This window comes from Ascaphus truei, unplaced genomic scaffold (genome assembly GCF_040206685.1).
Source record: "Ascaphus truei isolate aAscTru1 unplaced genomic scaffold, aAscTru1.hap1 HAP1_SCAFFOLD_1075, whole genome shotgun sequence".
NCBI lineage: Eukaryota > Metazoa > Chordata > Amphibia > Anura > Ascaphidae > Ascaphus > Ascaphus truei.
In genome coordinates this window covers 97267-117648 of record NW_027453941.1, presented here as the reverse complement: position 1 = coordinate 117648, position 20382 = coordinate 97267, and the positions used below count along the sequence as shown (strand labels likewise).

At 54.5% G+C, this 20382-nt stretch overlaps 1 protein-coding gene across 1 annotated transcript in view; it reads left to right on the top strand.

Annotated features, from left to right (window-relative positions):
• The first annotated feature begins 10422 nt into the window (after positions 1 to 10422).
• Positions 10423 to 20382, top strand: part of LOC142475165 (dynein heavy chain domain-containing protein 1-like) — a 100139-nt gene continuing 90179 nt past the window's right edge. Inside the window, exon 1 of the mRNA XM_075581138.1 lies at positions 10423 to 10878. The gene's annotated coding sequence lies outside the window, so the exon portion shown is untranslated. The remainder of the gene's footprint in view (positions 10879 to 20382) is intronic.

Here is a 20382-nt window from a genome sequence, read left to right as displayed (position 1 = left end):
TGGGGTACAATGGTGTATATGGTAAAAATAACACAATACTCACACGGGCCAGTGTGAGTACACACTTCTAGCGGTATCTTTGTTCTTCTATTCCTGATGTAGCTGATGGTGAAGATGGGGTATAACGCATATAAAAGACACTAGGGTCTGGAGGGTACAAACTAACTTTAATAAAAAAACATGAGAAATAAAAATAAAAACAAAAACAGAAACCAACGTTTCTTAGGAAGTAAAAGCAAAGGGGGGACAGTATGGTGTATAGTAGTAGGGGGTCCCCGCCTTCCGCGTCCGGATGGGGAGCTACAACTACACCTCTGTCTCCTCTGTGATGTGCTGTTAAAATGTTCCAGGTAAAAGAGCAACGCGTTTCGTCCAAGTACTGGACTTCCTCAGGCTCTGTAGATGTGTTCCTGCTGTTTCCAGCCTCTTTTATGCCGGGTTTAGCCAATCCTGGTCGTTGTGTTAATTGCATTAATTGCAATCCTGTTCCTCTAATGCGACGGGACGTCGCCATCTTGTGATGTGCGCGCGCATCCCATCTTGTAGGGTGCGCGCGCATCCCATCTTCTATTGCAATGATTTGCAGTCCTGTTCTTCTAATGCGACTGAACGTCGCCATCTTGTGATGTGCGCGCGTATCCCATCTTGTAGGGTGCGCGCGCATCCTATCTTCTATTGGGTCGCGCATGTGTGGTGGTCTAAATAATAAAGTTTTCAGGCAGTACAATCGTATGTCCTTGTGCGTCTCAATAAAGTTCCGCCTTGTTGAAAAAAAGGGGGAAAAAAAAAAGAGAAAAAGGAAGAAAAGTTCGTGCGCAGTCCCTTGTATACTGCGTTATTGCATGTTCTGTATCTATGTACTTTCACTTATGACTAAATACTGAAGGGGTTAAAAGATGCCTTAAGAGTATCTTGAAAGGTGTTGTGTATGCCTCTGGTTGCTGCTGCATAAAGTATAAAGATTATACTGTGCCATAATTGTCTCGAGTGCAACCTAATAAAGTTGTTTATATGTGCTGAGTTGTGTGTCTATTCTTATATATTTATAGTATTAAACAGTGATTAAAAATGTGATATATATTCTAAATTGTGTTTGCTCTTAAAAATAATAAGTATGATTTAATCTTGTGTATTAAGGGTCCAAAATATTATAGTACTAAATTAAGGTTAATTCATAAATAGTGTATGTTCTAATGTGAGTTAATTTAAGGAGTGTTAGGTATAATCTAGTATTGTGTTGAGAAAAAGTGTTTTAGTGTTTAAAGTGCAGAGTGATTAAATTTATTATAATTAAATTAGATTAAATTGCCTGTTATAAATTAATGAAAGTAGTTTATAAATGGTACAAATCATAATGTGAGTTACTTTTAAAAGTATTAAATAAAATCTGATCTTAATTAACTGAAGATAGGTGTTTTAAATATTTAAAGTACAGAGTGATTAGAAATACTCTAATGTGATTAGGTTTAATACCTAATGTGAATTGGTTGGAGGTAATGGTAATGGGGATAATAATAGAATAATATTCAAATAATAATGGTGAGCAACATATTAAAATGATGTCCTATGTGAGTGAGTATGACAAGTGAATTAACATGCTCTAGTTGTTTGCTAACCGAGTTTAAAACACACTGCTGTGGGAGGCAGGTGTAGTGGATAAAATCATGAAACAAAAAATAAAATAAAAATAAAAATAAAAATAAAAAATGATAATAAAAAGCAAAAAATTATGTATAAAATATCCAAAAAATCTCTGCATAAAATCAAATGGACTAGAAAAAAGGCTCTGTCCCGGGTAAAAATTATAAGTTAAAAATAGTATACCATAAGATAAAAAATGAGGATCTATGGTTTAAAAGGCAGTCGTCAATAATGCAGTCCAATCCCAAATGGAGGAGAGAATTCCAGAGCTTTGGGCGGGTATATCTGTGGTTGGAGGAGAAAATGCAGGTTAGTGATCGCCTTAGTTTAAGCATACATGATGTCCAATGAATGGAATATGTAGGCCGTAGTCTGGGTGATCACATAAATGCCCCCAGATCAATGTCTATGTTGAGTCCTCTGGGTGTTAGTGTCTTCAATTTATATATCCAGAAGGTTTCTCGTTGGCATAGCTTACGCAGGCGATCCCCACCTCTCCAATTGGCATCTACCCTCTCTATTCCCTTGTATGTCAGAAGATTTGGGTTGCCCTCATGAAATACGCTCTCTGCTCCACCGGCGACACCCGGCTCCGTCCATTGTCACTTTCAGTAAGTGGCCTTTTGTTCTCATTCCCTCCAACGGACACCGCCACTGGCCAGACTAAAGTACTTGTCGGTTCTTTGGGTCCTTCGTCCGAGGGATCCGCACTTAGGGTACTTGGGGTCACCGAACGCGGCGACCGTCTTCTCTTCTCTCGGTCGGTTGCCGAACCGACCACGTCACACTCCTCAGGGTCTGCACCCTTAGTCCATAGCGCACCGGGGAACTCGCCGGACAGCATAGCCGTATTCCCCCCTGGGTCAGTGTTCTGGATGGGCACGAAGGTGGGCATTGGCCATAGATATTGAGTGCCACACTGGGGACAGCGTGCTGCTGTGCCCATGCGCCGCCGGGCAGTCGGCATTGCAGGCAGAGGCCTACTACTGTCTCCGCGCCCCCCACGCGTATCACTAGCACCCCGCCGGGTATTGCGTAGGGTTGGGTCGAAACCATCCGGTTCGCATAAGGGGAGCAGGCCATAGTCTTGGTAGGAGCTACTCGTAATACTGGTCTGTTCTGGAAGCTGGTCCCGCGTGAGTGACCAACAGGGGTTGAATGGTCAGCCACTCCTTGTTTCAGCTCCGCCCTCCTCTGACACAATTGGAATCCGCCCCCAGTGGTAGTAATTATGGGCGGGTCCCACAAGGGAATAGGATGTCCTTTAATTGAGGCCGCGCCTCTTTCAGTCCTAGAGGGCGCGACCACAGCTTCCGTGCGCTTTTCCCCAATAGGGCGGGTTCTTCTTTTGCCGCCAACTCCAGCCACTTCCTTTCAGCTGCCTTGCGTGCAAAGTAACCTTCTTTCTTGCACACAATTTCAGCGGCCGGAACTACTTCTGGTAATGGGGCCGTCAGCGCACCAGCTCCTGGGCCCGCGGGATTCATACCCACGGGGCATAGCTGGAAACCACTCCCCCTGGTTGATATTAGGAGGGATATTGGGAGGGTCCCACAGACTAAGTGGTTGACTCAGCACTGGGGCTGAGTGAGTTACTGTCCATGAAGGCGCAGCCGCAGCTTTCGCGCCATACCCCCCATGCGGGCGGGGCTTTCCAGTTGGCGCCGCTCCAGGCCAATTCCTTGCAACGGGTGTATCTGCAGAATATTCTGCCATCGGCCCACGCGGTCTCCCAGGGAAGCGGGAGCCGCCATTTTGTAAGTCCTTTCCATCAGCCGCAATTGCAATGTCCTCAACACAGTCCTCCAGGGTGGCGCTCCGTTGTCCCAGGCAGGACCAAAACGGTGCAGCCACAGCTTTCGCTCCGCTCCAGAGCAGGCTTGAAAAAGACAGGTCAGCCACAGCTTGCTCTTCAGTGGGGCGCACGCCACGTGTGCTTTCCCCATCAACCTTCGGTCGCCATTTTGGATTATCCGCACCGCGCGGATCCTCCATTCTTGCGGTCGTCATTCTCTCGTAGCAGTTATCGTACATGGGGCTCCTCTCTGCGGGGCAGCCACCACACCGGTACAATAAAGATTTCCCTGATGCACCACCTTGTGTACCTAATGTAGGTTGGACTCATGTTGCACTACCTCAGGCTAGGCTCACTCTCTCAGTGTCTGCTGTATCTCCTTCCTCCCAGTCTGTGCTCCCTTCGGTAAGAGGTCTGGAATGGGCTAGAGTACTCTGGGGCTCCCATGCAGTACTTAGGGCGTCTACCTCTCTTGGTCAGCCTAGCGCAGACCCTCTCCAGGATTCCTGACCACGTTAACAGGCTATCCCTTCTGGCGTCCTACACTAGCACTACCTCAAAGTGACTCGGTCAGCTATAGCCCGGCTCCAAACCCCTCACTCCTTTCAGGCCCCTAGGTCGTCCCTGCGAACTGACAATACCCTGTCAGCCCCTGACCACCCCTAGGTCCGTCCCTACGCAGCACAGAGTGGCAGCAGACGCTCTCCCTGTTTCCCAGTGTGCCTAGCTAGAGCCTGTCCTGTTGACAGATCTGATCTCAGCAGCTCGCCTCCAAATGTAACGGTTTTTGTGATACCGGCCTAACCCACCCAATCTCACATTGGCCCCTGTGGTCTAACCGGTCCCCACTACAGTGTGGTAGTGTTGGCAACAGGACTCCTGAGTCTCCCGCATGATGGTGTGTGGGGAGGACCCGTCCAGACAGGCAGCTGAGGGTAGTGTGCTGAGTCCTACCTAGTTCCAGTGCAGCGCCTCCACCTCATCAGGGTCCCTTCGGTCACTTGGGGATGGTCCTGACGAGGAACTCCTCTGTGGTGCTCCTCTCTGTACATTCACTCCACACATGTACACGAGAGGGGTTTGTGATTAAGAGCATCTTTATTGATTGAGGTGGGCTAGCTGCCCCTCGCAGTAGTTTCTCTAGCCACTCATTGTCCCTCAGTGCTTCCCTTTGAAAGGTGTAATTCTCCTTTAATAGGGATTCCCTATCCCAGCCGGGATGTCCTTACTCTGTGCCAGGTCCCCTGGACACAGTCTTCTTACTCAGCTACTATAACATAACTCTTACTCCTCTCAGAACTCTGGCAGAACTACTCAGAACCTAACTTTGGACACAGTGCTGTGCCTTATGTACACTCTGGAAGCTGACACACCTCGGACATCACTAACCATGGAGTCAGAGCATGTGACCACTGCTCATCCATACACAGGGCACCCCACCAGGGTGGGAGGGGCAAACCTCCATAATGGACGGCGGGCATGGCCCACAACTTGGACCAGGCCGGACGGTCAGCAGGAGAGAGGTCGGGTGCCCTAGGGGTACTGGTAGCGACAGAGTAGAGCCCGCCTCCCTCGCGATGAGATATCCCTCCCTCTCCCTCTCTAGTGATATATCCGCTCCTCCTCCCTCTCTATTATATATCCTCCTCCTCCCTCTCTATTATATATATCCCTCCTCCTCTCTAGGTGTGTGATAGCCCCCGCCTCCCTCTCTAGTGAGTAGATCCGCCCCCTCCCGCGTCTATTAGATATGCCCCTGCCTCCCGCGCGAGAGTGATAGTAGCCCAGCCTCCCGCGCGAGGATATAGTCCGCCCCCGCTCCCGCGCGATGATATTGAGCCCGCGCCGCCCTCGCGAGGTAGAGATCCCCTCCTCCCGGCTCTATTGATAGATCCCCAGCCTCCCTCGCGAGTAGTTAGTCCCCCTCCTCCCTCTCTAGGTTATAGTGCCCCCACTCCGCCCGCGCGTGAGTATATATCCCCCCTCCTCCCTCTCTATTAGATATCCCCTCTCCGCCGCGAGTATAGTGATCCCCCTCCTCCCTCTCTATTATATATCCCCCTCCTCGCTATAGCGTGGATCTTGCCACCCGCCTCCCTCTCGAGGTGAGACAACCCTCCCCCCGCCCTCTCGAGTAGTGAGATCCCCTCCTCCCTCTCTATTATATATCGCCCCTCCGCCCTCGCGAGGTATATGCCCCGCCGCCCGCGCTATTGAGGAGCCCGCCCGCTCCCTCTCTAGTATATATCCGCCCCCGCCCGCGCGTTGAGTTGTAGCCGCCTCCCGCGCTGGATGAGTGCCCGCCCGCCAGCGTGGAGTAGAGCCCCTCCGCCCGCGCGATTATATATCCTCCCCTCCCTCTCTATTATATCCCCGCCTCCCTCGCTAGTGGATATGATTCCCTCCCCTCCCTCTCTATTATATATCCCTCCCTCCTCCATTATATATCCCCTCCTCCCGTCGCGTATTAGTATAGCCCTCACGCGCCTCGCTAGTATATATCCCCTCCTCCCTCTCTATTATATATCCCCCCTTCTCCCTCTCTAGTATATATCCCCCCTCTCTATTATATCCCCCTCCTCCTCTCTATTATATATCCCCTCCTCCCTCTCTATTATATATCCCCCTCCTCCTCTCTATTATATATCCCCCCTTCTCCCTCTCTATAATATATCCCCTCCTCCCTCTCTATTATATATCCCCTCCTCCCTCTCTATTATATATCCCTCCTCCTCTCTCTCTATTATATATCCTCCCCCTCCCTCTCTATTATATATCCCCTCCTCCCTCTCTATTATATATTCCTCCCCCTCCTCTCTATTATATATCCCCTCCTCCCTCTATTATATATCCCCTCCCTCCCTCTCTATTATATATCCCCTCCTCCCTCTCTATTATATCCCCCCCTCCCTCTCTATTATATCCCCCTCCTCCCTCTCTATTATATATCCCCTCCTCCCTCTCTATTATATATCCCTCCTCCTCCCTCTCTATTATATACCCCCCTCCCTCTCTATTATATATCCCTCCCCTCCCTCTCTATTATATATCCCCCCTCCCTCTCTATTATATATCCCCACCTCCCTCTCTATTATATATCCCTCCTCCTCCCTCTCTATTATATATCCCCCCTCCCTCTCTATTATATATCCCTCCTCCTCCCCTCTCTATTATATATCCCCCCTCCCTCTCTATTATATATCATATATCCCCCCTCCTCTCTATTATATATCCTCCCTCCTCCCTCTCTATTATATATCCCTCCCCTCCCTCTCTATTATATATCCCTCATCCTCCCTCTCTATTAAATATCCTCCTCCCTCTCTATTATATATCCCTCCCCCTCCATTATATATCCCCTCCTCCCTCTCTATTATATATCCCTCCCTCTCCCTCTCTATTATATATCCCCTCCTCCCTCTCTATTATATATCCCCCTTCTCCCTCTCTAGTATATATCCCCCCTCTCTATTATATCCCCCTCCTCCCTCTCTATTATATATCCCCTCTCCTCCCTCTCTATTATATATCCCCTCCTCCCTCTCTATTATATATCCCCTCCTCCCTCTCTATTATATATCCCTCCTCCTCTCTCTCTATTATATATCCTCCCCCTCCCTCTCTATTATATATCCCATCCTCCCTCTCTATTATATATCCTCCCCCTCCCTCTCTTATATCCCCCTCCTCCCTCTATTATATATCCCCTCCTCCCTCTCTATTATATATCCCCTCCTCCCTCTCTATTATATATCCCCCCTCCCTCTCTATTATATCCCCCTCCTCCCTCTCTATTATATCCCCCTCCTCCCTCTCTATTATATATCCCCTCCTCCCTCTCTATTATATATCCCTCCTCCTCCCTCTCTATTATATACCCCCCCTCCCTCTCTATTATATATCCCTCCCCTCCCTCTCTATTATATATCCCCCCTCCCTCTCTATTATATATCACCACCTCCCTCTCTATTATATATCCCTCCTCCTCCCTCTCTATTATATATCCCCCCTCCCTCTCTATTATATATCCCTCCTCCTCCCTCTCTATTATATATCCCCCCTCCCTCTCTATTATATATCCCCCCTCCCTCTCTATTATATATCCTCCCTCCTCCCTCTCTATTATATATCCCTCCCCTCCCTCTCTATTATGATATCCCTCATCTCTCCCTCTCTATTAAATATCCTCCTCCTCTCTCTATTATATACCCTCCTCCCTCTCTATTATATATCCCTCCTCCCTCTCTATTATGTATCCCCCTCCCTCTCTATTAAATATTCCCCTCCTCCCACTCTATTATACATCCCTCCTCCTCCCTCTCTATTACATATCCCTCTCTATTATATATCCCTTCTCCCTCTCTATTATATCCCCATCCTCCCTCTCTATTATATCCCCCTCCTCCCTCTCTATTATACATCCCTCCTCCCTCTCTATTATATATCCTCCTCCCTCTCTATTATATATCCCTTCTCCCTCTCTATTATATCCCCCTCCTCCTCTCTATTATATCCCCCTCCTCCCTCTCTATTATACATCCTCCTCCCTCTCTATTATATATCCCTCCTCCCTCTCTATTATATATCCCTCCCCCTCCCTCTGCTTGTCTCTCACTTCGCGCTGCTCTTTCTGTCCCGTCTCTCTCGCCGTACCTTAGTTACAGCGCGTGCCTAGCAACCGGGAAACCGACACTGAGACCAGAACCGACACTGAAACCGGACCCAGAACCGACACTGAGACCAAATCTCCACGCACAGAGCCCCGACCCACAACCCACCCACACACAGAGACCCGACCCAGAACCCCCCCCACACACACAGAGACCCGACCCAGAACCCCCCCCCCCACACACAGAGACCCGACCCACAACCCCCACACACACAGAGACCCGACCCAGAACCCCCCCCCACACACAGAGACCCGACCCACAACCCCCACACACACAGAGACCCGCCCCAGAACCCCCCCCCACACACAGAGACCCGACCCAGAACCCCCCCACACACAGAGACCCGACCCAGAACCCCCACACACACAGAGACCCGACCCAGAACCCCCCCCCACACACAGAGACCCGACCCAGAACCCCCACACACAGACCGACCCAGAACCCCCACACACACAGAGACCCGACCCAGAACCCCCACACACACAGAGACCCGACCCAGAACCCCCCCACACACACAGAGACCCGACCCAGAAAACCCCCCCACACACAGAGACCCGACCCAGACCCCCCCACACACAGAGACCGACCAGAACCCCCCCACACACACAGAGACCCGACCCACAACCCCCACACACACAGAGACCCGCCCCAGAACCCCCCCCCACACACAGAGACCCGACCCAGAACCCCCCCCACACACACAGAGACCCGACCCCAGAACCCCCCCACACACACAGAGACCCGACCCAGAACCCCCCCACACACACAGAGACCCGACCCAGAACCCCCCCACACACACAGAGACCCGACCCAGACCCCCCCCCACACACAGAGACCCGACCCAGACCCCCCCCACACACAGAGACCCGACACAGAACCCCCCCACACACAGAGACCCGACCCAGAACCCCCACACACACAGAGACCCGACCCAGAACCCCCCCCCCCCCCACACACACAGAGACCCGACCCAGAACCCCCCCACACACAGAGACCCGACCCAGAACCCCCACACACACATAGACCCGACCCAGAACCCCCCCACATACACAGAGACCCGACCCAGAACCCCCACACACACAGAGACCCGACCCAGAACCCCCCCACACACAGAGACCCGACCCAGAACCCCCACACACACATAGACCCGACCCAGAACCCCCCCCACATACACAGAGACCCGACCCAGAACCCCCACACACACAGAGACCCGACCCAGAACCCCCCCACACACAGAGACCCGACCCAGAACCCCCCCACACACACACAGAGACCCGACCCAGAACCCCCCCACACACACAGACCCGACCCACAACCCCCACACACACACAGACCCGACCCAGAACCCCCCCACACACACAGAGACCCGACCCAGAACCCCCCCCCACACACAGAGACCCGACCCAGAACCCCACACACACACAGACCCGACCCACAACCCCCACACACACACAGACCCGATCCAGAACCCCCACACACACAGAGACCCGACCCAGATTGCCCACACACACACAGACCCGACCCAGAACCCCCACACACACAGAGACCCGACCCAGAACCCCCCCCACACACACAGAGACCCGACCCACAACCCCCACACACAAACAGAGACCCGACCCAGAACCCCCCCACACACACAGAGACCCGACCCAGAACCCCCCCACACACAGAGACCCGACCCAGAACCCCCACACACACAGAGACCCGACCCAGAACCCCCCCCACACACACAGAGACCCGACCCAGAACCCCCCCCACACACAAAGAGACCCGACCCAGAACCCCCCCACACACAGAGACCCGACCCAGAACCCCCCACACACACAGAGACCCGACCCAGAACCCCCCCTACACACACAGAGACCCGACCCAGAACCCCCACACACACAGAGACCCGACCCAGAACCCCCCCCACACACAGAGACCCGACCCAGAACCCCCCCACACACAGAGACCCGACCCAGAACCCCCCACACACCCCACACACACAGAGACCCGACCCAGAACCCCCCCCCACACACAGAGACCCGACCCAGAACCCCCACACACACACAGACCCGACCCAGAACCCCCCCACACACACAGAGACCCGACCCAGAACCCCCCCACACACAGAGACCCGACCCAGAACGCCCACACACACACAGACCCGACCCAGAACCCCCCCCACACACACAGAGACCCGACCCAGAACCCCCCCACACACACACAGAGACCCGACCCAGAACCCCCCCACACACACAGACCCGACCCAGAACCCCCACACACACACAGAGACCGACCCAGAACCCCCCCCCCCCCCCCCACACAGAGACCCGACCCAGAACCCCCCCACACACAGAGACCCGACCCAGAACCCCCACACACACAGAGACCCGACCCAGAACCCCCCCACACACACAGAGACCCGACCCAGAACGCCCACACACACACAGACCCGACCCAGAACCCCCACACACACAGAGACCCGACCCAGAACCCCCCCCACACACACACAGACCCGACCCAGAACCCCCCACACACACAGACCCGACCCAGAACCCCCCACACACACAGACCCGACCCAGAACCCCCACACACACAGAGACCCGACCCAGAACCCCCCCACACACACAGACCCGACCCAGAACCCCCACACACACAGAGACCCGACACAGAACCCCCACACACACAGAGACCCGACCCAGAACCCCCACACAGAGACCGGACCCAGGACCCCCACACAGAGACAGGACCCAGGACCCCCCCACAGAGAAGCCGCAGAGAAGAGAGGTAAAGGGAGAGAGACAATATAAATATATATACATGTATGTGCTCCCCCAACTGTGTGTGTACGGACCAAGAGGTAAAGGGGGTATAAACCGGTCACACACTCCCCCCCCCCACACTGTCCCCACCCATCCTCACACACCTCCACCCATCCTCACACACCTCCACCCATCCTCACACACCTATACCCATCCTCACACACCTCCACCCATCCTCACACACCTCCACCAATCCTCACACACCTCCACCCATCCTCACACACTTCCCCCCCACACACTGTCCCCACCCATCCTCTCACACCTCCACCCATCCTCACACACCTCCACCCATCCTCACACACCTCCACCAATCCTCACACACCTCCACCCATCCTCACACACTTCCCCCCCACACACTGTCCCCACCCATCCTCACACACCTCCACCCATCCTCACACACCTCACCCATCCTCACACACCTCCACCCATCCTCACACACCTCCACCCATCCTCACATACCTCCACCAATCCTCACACACCTCCACCCATCCTCACACACTTCCCCCCCCCACACACTGTCCCCACCCATCCTCACACACCTCCACCCATCCTCACACACCTCCACCCATCCTCACACACCTCCACCCATCCTCACACACCTATACCCATCCTCACACACCTCCACCCATCCTCACACACCTCCACCAATCCTCACACACCTCCACCCATCCTCACACACTTCCCCCCCCACACACTGTCCCCACCCATCCTCACACACCTCTTCCCTCCCCCCACACACTGTCCCCACCCATCCTCACACACCTCCACCCATCCTCACACACCTCCACCCATCCTCACACACCTCCACCAATCCTCACACACCTCCACCCATCCTCACACACTTCCCCCCCCACACACTGTCCCCCACCCATCCTCACACACCTCCACCCATCCTCACACACCTCCACCCATCCTCACACACCTCCACCCATCCCACCTCCACCCATCCTCCACAACCTCCACCATCCGCACACTCCCCACCCATCACACCTCCCCCCCACCACTCACCCTCCACCCATCCTCACACACCTCCACCCATCCTCACACACCTCCACCCATCCTCACACACCTCCACCCATCCTCACACACCTCCACCCATCCTCACCACACTCCACCCACTCCTCACACCACACACCACATATAACACCTCCCCAATCCCACACACATACACACCTCCCCAATCCCCCACACATACACACCTCCCAAATCCCCCACACATACACACCTCCCCAATCCCCCACACATACACACCTCCCCAATCCCACACACATACACACCTCCCCAATCCCCCACACATACACACCTCCCCAATCCCCCACACATACACACCTCCCCAATCCCCCACACATACACACCTCCCAATCCCCCACACATACACACCTCCCCAATCCCCACACATACACACCTCCCCAATCCCACACACATACACACCTCCCCCCACACACACACCTCCCCAATCCCACACACATACACACCTCCCCAATCCCACACACACACACACACACACACACACACCTCCCCCCACCCTCACATACAAACCTCCCCAATCCCTCACACATACACACCTCCCCAATTCCCCAAACACACACCTCCCCAATCCCACACACATACACACCTCCCCCCACCCTCACACATACACACCTCCCCCACCCTAACACATACACACCTCCCCAATCCCACACACACATACACACCTCCCCAATCCCACACACATACACACCTCCCCAATCCCACACACATACACACCTCCCCAATCCCACACACATACACACCTCCCCAATCCCACACACATACACACCTCCCCAATCCCACACACATACACACCTCCCCAATCCCACACACACACACACACACACACACACACACACACACACACACACACACACACACACACACACACACACACACACACACACACACACACACACACACACACACACACACACACACACACACACCTCCCCCCACCTCAAATACAAACCTCCCAATCCCTCACACATACAAACCTCCCAATCCCCCAAACACACACCTCCCCAATCCCACACACATACACACCTCCCCCCACCCTCACACATACACACCTCCCCCACCCTAACACATACACACCTCCCCAATCCCATACACACATACACACCTCCCCAATCCCCCCACACACACACACACCTCCCCCCACCCTCACACACACACACCTCCCCCCACCCTCACACACACACACCTCCCCCCACCCTCACACACACACACCTCCCCAATCCCTCACACATACAAACCTCCCCAATCCCACACACATACACACCTCCCCCACCCACACATACACACCTCCCCCCACCCTCACACATACACACCTCCCCAATCCCACACACACACACACCTCCCCAATCCCACACACACACACCTCCCCAATCCCACACATACACACCTCCCCAATCCCACACACACACACCTCCCCCCACCCTCACACATACACACCTCCCCCCACCCTCACACATACAAACCTCCCCCACCCTCACACATACACACCTCCCCAATCCCACACACACACACCTCCCCAATCCCACACACATACACACCTCCCCCCACCCTCACACACACACATATCCCCAATCCCCCCCACACACACCTCCCCAATCCCACACACACACACCTCCCCAATCCCACACACACACACCTCCCAATCCCACACACATACACACCTCCCCCCACCCTCACACATACACACCTCCCCAATCCCACACACACACCTCCCCAATCCCACACACACACACACAAACCTCCCCAATCCCACACACACACACACACCTCCCCAATCCCACACACATACACACCTCCCCAATCCCACACACATACACACCTCCCCAATCCCCCACACTCACACCTCCCCAATCCCACACACACACACCTCCCCCACCCTCACACATACACACCTCCCCCCACCCTCACACATACACACCTCTCCCACCCTCACACATACACACCTCCCCAATCCCACACACATGCACACCTCCCCCCCACCCTCACACACACACACCTCCCCCCACCCTCACACACCTCCCCCACCCTCACACATACAAACCTCCCCAATCCCACACACATGCACACCTCCCCAATCCCACACACATGCACACCTCCCCAATCCCACACACATGCACACCTCCCCCCACCCTCACACATACACACCTCCCCCACCCTCACACATACACACCTCCCCCACCCTCACACATACACACCTCCCCCACCCTCACACATACACACCTCCCCCCACCCACACACATACACACCTCCTCAATCCCACACACAAACACACCTCCCCCACCCTCACACATACACACCTCCCCAATCCCACACACATACACACCTCCCCCACCCTCACACACCTCCCCCCACCCTCACACACCTCCCCCCACCCTCACACACCTCCCCCCACCCTCACACACCTCCCCCCACCCTCACACACCTCCCCCCACCCTCACACACCTCCCCCCACCCTCACACATACACACCTCCCCAATCCCACACACATACACACCTCCCCAATCCCACACACATACACACCTCCCCAATCCCACACACATACACACCTCCCCAATCCCACACACATACACACCTCCCCAATCCCACACACATACACACCTCACCCCACCCTCACACATACACACCTCCCCCCACCCTCACACATACACACCTCCCCCCACCCTCACACATACACACCTCCACCCTCACACATACACACCTCCCCAATCCCACACACATACACACCTCCCCCCACCCTCACACATTCACACCTCCCCAATCCCACACACATACACACCTCCCCCCACCCTCACACATACACACCTCCCCCCACCCTCACACATACACACCTCCCCAATCCCACACACATACACACCTCCACCCTCACACATTCACACCTCCCCAATCCCACACACATACAGTAGAGGCAACGCTTATTCTAACATTTGCTGTAAACTAGCCGGGTTACATGCTGGGTGTGTGCTGGGTGTGTGCTGGGTGTGTGTGCTGGGTGTGTGTGCTGGGTGTGTGTGCTGGGTGTGTGCTGGGTGTGTGCTGGGTATGTTCTGGGCTAGTTTGAGGCACGTTTAAGGCATTTCTGCATTGACTAACGACCCATAGGATTAACACAGCAGGGATCCCTGGCAGTCCAATTCAGTTTGAATGGGACTGCCAGGGACCCCCGCTGTTAATCTGATAGGCCATTAATCAATGCAGAAATGCTGGGGCTAGTTTAAGGAAAGTTTAAGGCTTGTATTCAGAATGTACCTGGGTGTACCTGGGTCTTTTGGGGAATTGACACTGGTTTTTGTTAGAATAATCGCTGCCTCTACTGTACACACCTCCCCAACCCCACACACATACACACCTCCACCCTCACACATACACACCTCCCCAATCCCACACACATACACACCTCCACCCTCACACATACACACCTCCCCAATCCTACACACATACACACCTCCCCAATCCCTCGCACATACACACATCCCCAATCCCACACACATACACACCTCCCCAATCCCACACACATACACACCTCCCCCCACCCTCACACACACACACACACCTCCCCAATCCCACACACATACACACCTCCCCCCACCCTCACACACACACATATCCCCAATCCCCCCCACACACACCTCCCCAATCCCACACACACACACACCTCCCCAATCCCACACACATACACACCTCCCCCCACCCTCACACATACACACCTCCCCAATCCCACACACACACCTCCCCAATCCCACACACACACACACAAACCTCCCCAATCCCACACACACACCTCCCCAATCCCACACACATACACACCTCCCCAATCCCACACACATACACACCTCCCCAATCCCCCACACTCACACCTCCCCAATCCCACACACACACACCTCCCCCACCCTCACACATACACACCTCCCCCACCCTCACACATACACACCTCCCCAATCCCACACACATGCACACCTCCCCCCCACCCTCACACACACACACACACACACACACACACACACACCTCCCCCCACCCTCACACACCTCCCCCACCCTCACACATACAAACCTCCCCAATCCCACACACATGCACACCTCCCCAATCCCACACACATGCACACCTCCCCAATCCCACACACATGCACACCTCCCCCCACCCTCACACATACACACCTCCCCCACCCTCACACATACACACCTCCCCCACCCTCACACATACACACCTCCCCCACCCTCACACATACACACCTCCCCCCACCCACACACATACACACCTCCTCAATCCCACACACAAACACACCTCCCCCACCCTCACACATACACACCTCCCCAATCCCACACACATACACACCTCCCCCCACCCTCACACACCTCCCCCCACCCTCACACACCTCCCCCCACCCTCACACACCTCCCCCCACCCTCACACATACACACCTCCCCAATCCCACACACATACACACCTCCCCAATCCCACACACATACACACCTCCCCAATCCCACACACATACACACCTCCCCAATCCCACACACATACACACCTCCCCCCACCCTCACACATACACACCTCCCCCCACCCTCACACATACACACCTCCCCCCACCCTCACACATACACACCTCCACCCTCACACATACACACCTCCCCAATCCCACACACATACACACCTCCACCCTCACACATACACACCTCCCCAATCCCACACACATACAGTAGAGGCAACGCTTATTCTAACATTTGCTGTAAACTAGCCGGGTTACATGCTGGGTGTGTGCTGGGTGTGTGCTGGGTGTGTGCTGGGTGTGTGCTGGGTGTGTGCTGGGTATGTTCTGGGCTAGTTTGAGGCACGTTTAAGGCATTTCTGCATTGACTAACGACCCATAGGATTAACACAGCAGGGATCCCTGGCAGTCCAATTCAGTTTGAATGGGACTGCCAGGGACCCCCGCTGTTAATCTGATAGGCCATTAATCAATGCAAAAATGCTGGGCTAGTTTAAGGAAAGTTTAAGGCTTGTATTCAGAATGTACCTGGGTGTACCTGGGTCTTTTGGGGAATTGACACTGGTTTTTGATTAGAATAATCGCTGCCTCTACTGTACACACCTCCCCAATCCTACACACATACACACCTCCACCCTCACACATACACACCTCCCCAATCCCACACACATACACACCTCCACCCTCACACATACACACCTCCCAAATCCCACACACATACACACCTCCACCCTCACACATACACACCTCCCCAATCCTACACACATACACACCTCCCCAATCCCTCGCACATACACACATCCCCAATCCCACACACATACACACCTCCCCAATCCCACACACATACACACCTCCCCCCACCCTCACACATCCACACCTCCCCAATCCCACACACATACACACCTCCCCAATCCCACACACATACACACCTCCCCAATCCCACACACATACACACCTCCCCAATCCCACACACATACACACCTCCCCAATCCCACACACATACACACCTCCCCAATCCCACACACATACACACCTCCCCAATCCCACACACATACACACTTCCCCCCACCCTCACACATACACACCTCCCCAATCCCACACACATACACACCTCCACCCTCACACATACACACCTCCCAATTCCACACACATACACACCTCCCCAATCCCACACACATACACACCTCCCCAATCCCACACACATACACACCTCCCCAATCCCACACACATACACACCTCCACCCTCACACACACATCTCCCCAATCCCACACACATACACACCTCCCCAATCCCACACACATACACACCTCCCCAATCCCACACACATATACACCTCCCCCCACCCTCGCACATACACACCTCCCCAATCCCACACACATACACACCTCCCCCCACCCTCGCACATACACACCTCCCCCCACCCTCACACATACACATCTCCCCCCACCCTCACACATACACACCTCCCCAATCCCACACACATACACACCTCCCCAATCCCACACACATACACACCTCCCCAATCCCACACACATACACACCTCCCCAATCCCACACACATACACACCTCCCCCCACACTCACACATACACACCTCCCCAATCCCACACACATTCACACCTCCCCAATCCCACACACATACACACCTCCCCCCACCCTCACACATACACACCTCCCCAATCCCACACACATACACACCTCCCCAATCCCACACACATGCACACCTCCCCAATTCCACACACATACACACCTCCCAAATCCCACACACATCTCCCCAATCCCACACACATACACACCTCCCCAATCCCACACACATACACACCTCCCCAATCCCACACACATATACACCTCCCCAATCCCACACATACACACACACACCTCCCCAATCCCTCACACATACACACACACACACCTCCCCAATCCCACACACCTACACACCTTTCCCCACCCTCACACATACACACCTCCCCCCACCCTCACACATACACACCTCCCCCCACCCTCACACATACACACCTCCCCCCACCCTCACACATACACACCTCCCCCCACCCTCACACATACACACCTCCCCCACCCTCACATACACGCTGGGAGGGGGCGGAGGGGGAGGTGTGTATGTGTGAGGGTGGGGGAAGGTGTGTATGTGTGTGGGTGGGGGGAGGTGTTTATGTGTGAGGGTGGGGGGAGGTGTGTGTGTGTGTGTGATTGGGGAGGTGTGTATGTGTGAGGGTGGGGAGGAGGTGTGTATGTGCGAGGGATTGGGGAGGTGTGTGTGTGTGTGGGATTGGGGAGGTGTGTATGTGTGAGGGTGGGGAGGAGGTGTGTATGTGCGAGGGATTGGGGAGGTGTGTATGTGTGTGGGATTGGGGATATGTGTATGTGTGAGGGTAGGGGGAGGTGTGTATGTGTGAGGGTGGGGGGAGGTGTGTATGTGTGAGGGTGGGGGGAGGTGTGTATGTGTGTGGGTGGGGGGAGGTGTGTATGTGTGTGGGATTGGGGAGATGTGTGTGAGGGTGGAGGTGTGTATGTGTGTGTGAGGGTGGAGGTGTGTATGTGTGTGGGATTGGGGAGGTGTGTATGTGTGTGGGATTGGGGAGGTGTGTATGTGTGTGGGATTGGGGAGGTGTGTATGTGTGTGGGATTGGGGAGGTGTGTATGTGTGTGTATGTGTGAGGGTGGGGGAGGTGTGTATGTGTGAGGTTGGGGGAGGTGTGTATGTGTGAGGGTGGGGGGGAGGTGTGTATGTGTGAGGGTGGGGGGGAGGTGTGTATGTGCGAGGGATTGGGGAGGTGTGTGTGTGTGTGGGATTGGGGAGGTGTGTATGTGTGTGGGATTGGGGATATGTGTATGTGTGAGGGTAGGGGGAGGTGTGTATGTGTGAGGGTGGGGGAGGGTGGGGGAGGTGTATATGTGTGAGGGTGGGGGAGGTGTGTATGTGTGAGGGTGGGGGGAGGTGTGTATGTGTGAGGGTGGGGGGAGGTGTGTATGTATGTGGGATTGGGGAGGTGTGTATGTGTGAGGGTGGGGGGAGGTGTGTATGTGTGAGGGTGGGGGGAGGTGTGTATGTGTGTGGGATTGAGGAGGTGTGCATGTGTGTGGGATTGGGGAGGTGTGTATGTGTGTGTATGTGTGGGATTGGGGAGGTGTGTATGTGTGTGGGATTGGGGAGGTGTGTATGTGTGTGGGATTGGGGAGGTGTGTATGTGTGTGGGATTGGGGAGGTGTGTATGTGTGTGGGATTGGGGAGGTGTGTATGTGTGTGGGATTGGGGAGGTGTGTATGTGTGTGGGTGGGGGAGTAGTGTATGTGTGTGGGTGGGGGGAGGTGTGTATGTGGGAGGATGGGGGGAGGTGTGTATGTGTGAGGGTGGGGGTGGTGTGTATGTGTGTGGGATTGGGGAGGTGTGTATGTGTGTGGGATTGGGGAGGTGTGTATGTGTGTGGGATTGGGGAGGTGTGTATGTGTGTGGGATTGGGGAGGTGTGTATGTGTGTGGGATTGGGGAGGTGTGTATGTGTGTGGGATTGGGGAGGTGTGTATGTGTGTGGGATTTGGGAGGTGTGTATGTGTGTGGGATTGGGGAGGTGTGTATGTGTGAGGGTGGGGGAGGTGTGTATGTGTGTGGGTGGGGGGAGGTGTGTATGTGTGTGGGTGGGGGGAGGTGTGTATGTGTGTGGGTGGGGGGAGGTGTGTATGTGTGTGGGTGGGGGGAGTAGTGTATGTGTGAGGATGGGGGGAGGTGTGTATGTGTGAGGGTGGGGGGTGGTGTGTATGTGTGTGGGATTGGGGAGGTGTGTATGTGTGTGGGATTGGGGGTGTGTGTATGTGTGTGGGATTGGGGAGGTGTGTATGTGTGTGGGATTGGGGAGGTGTGTATGTGTGTGGGATTTGGGAGGTGTGTATGTGTGTGGGATTTGGGAGGTGTGTATGTGTGTGGGATTGGGGAGGTGTGTATGT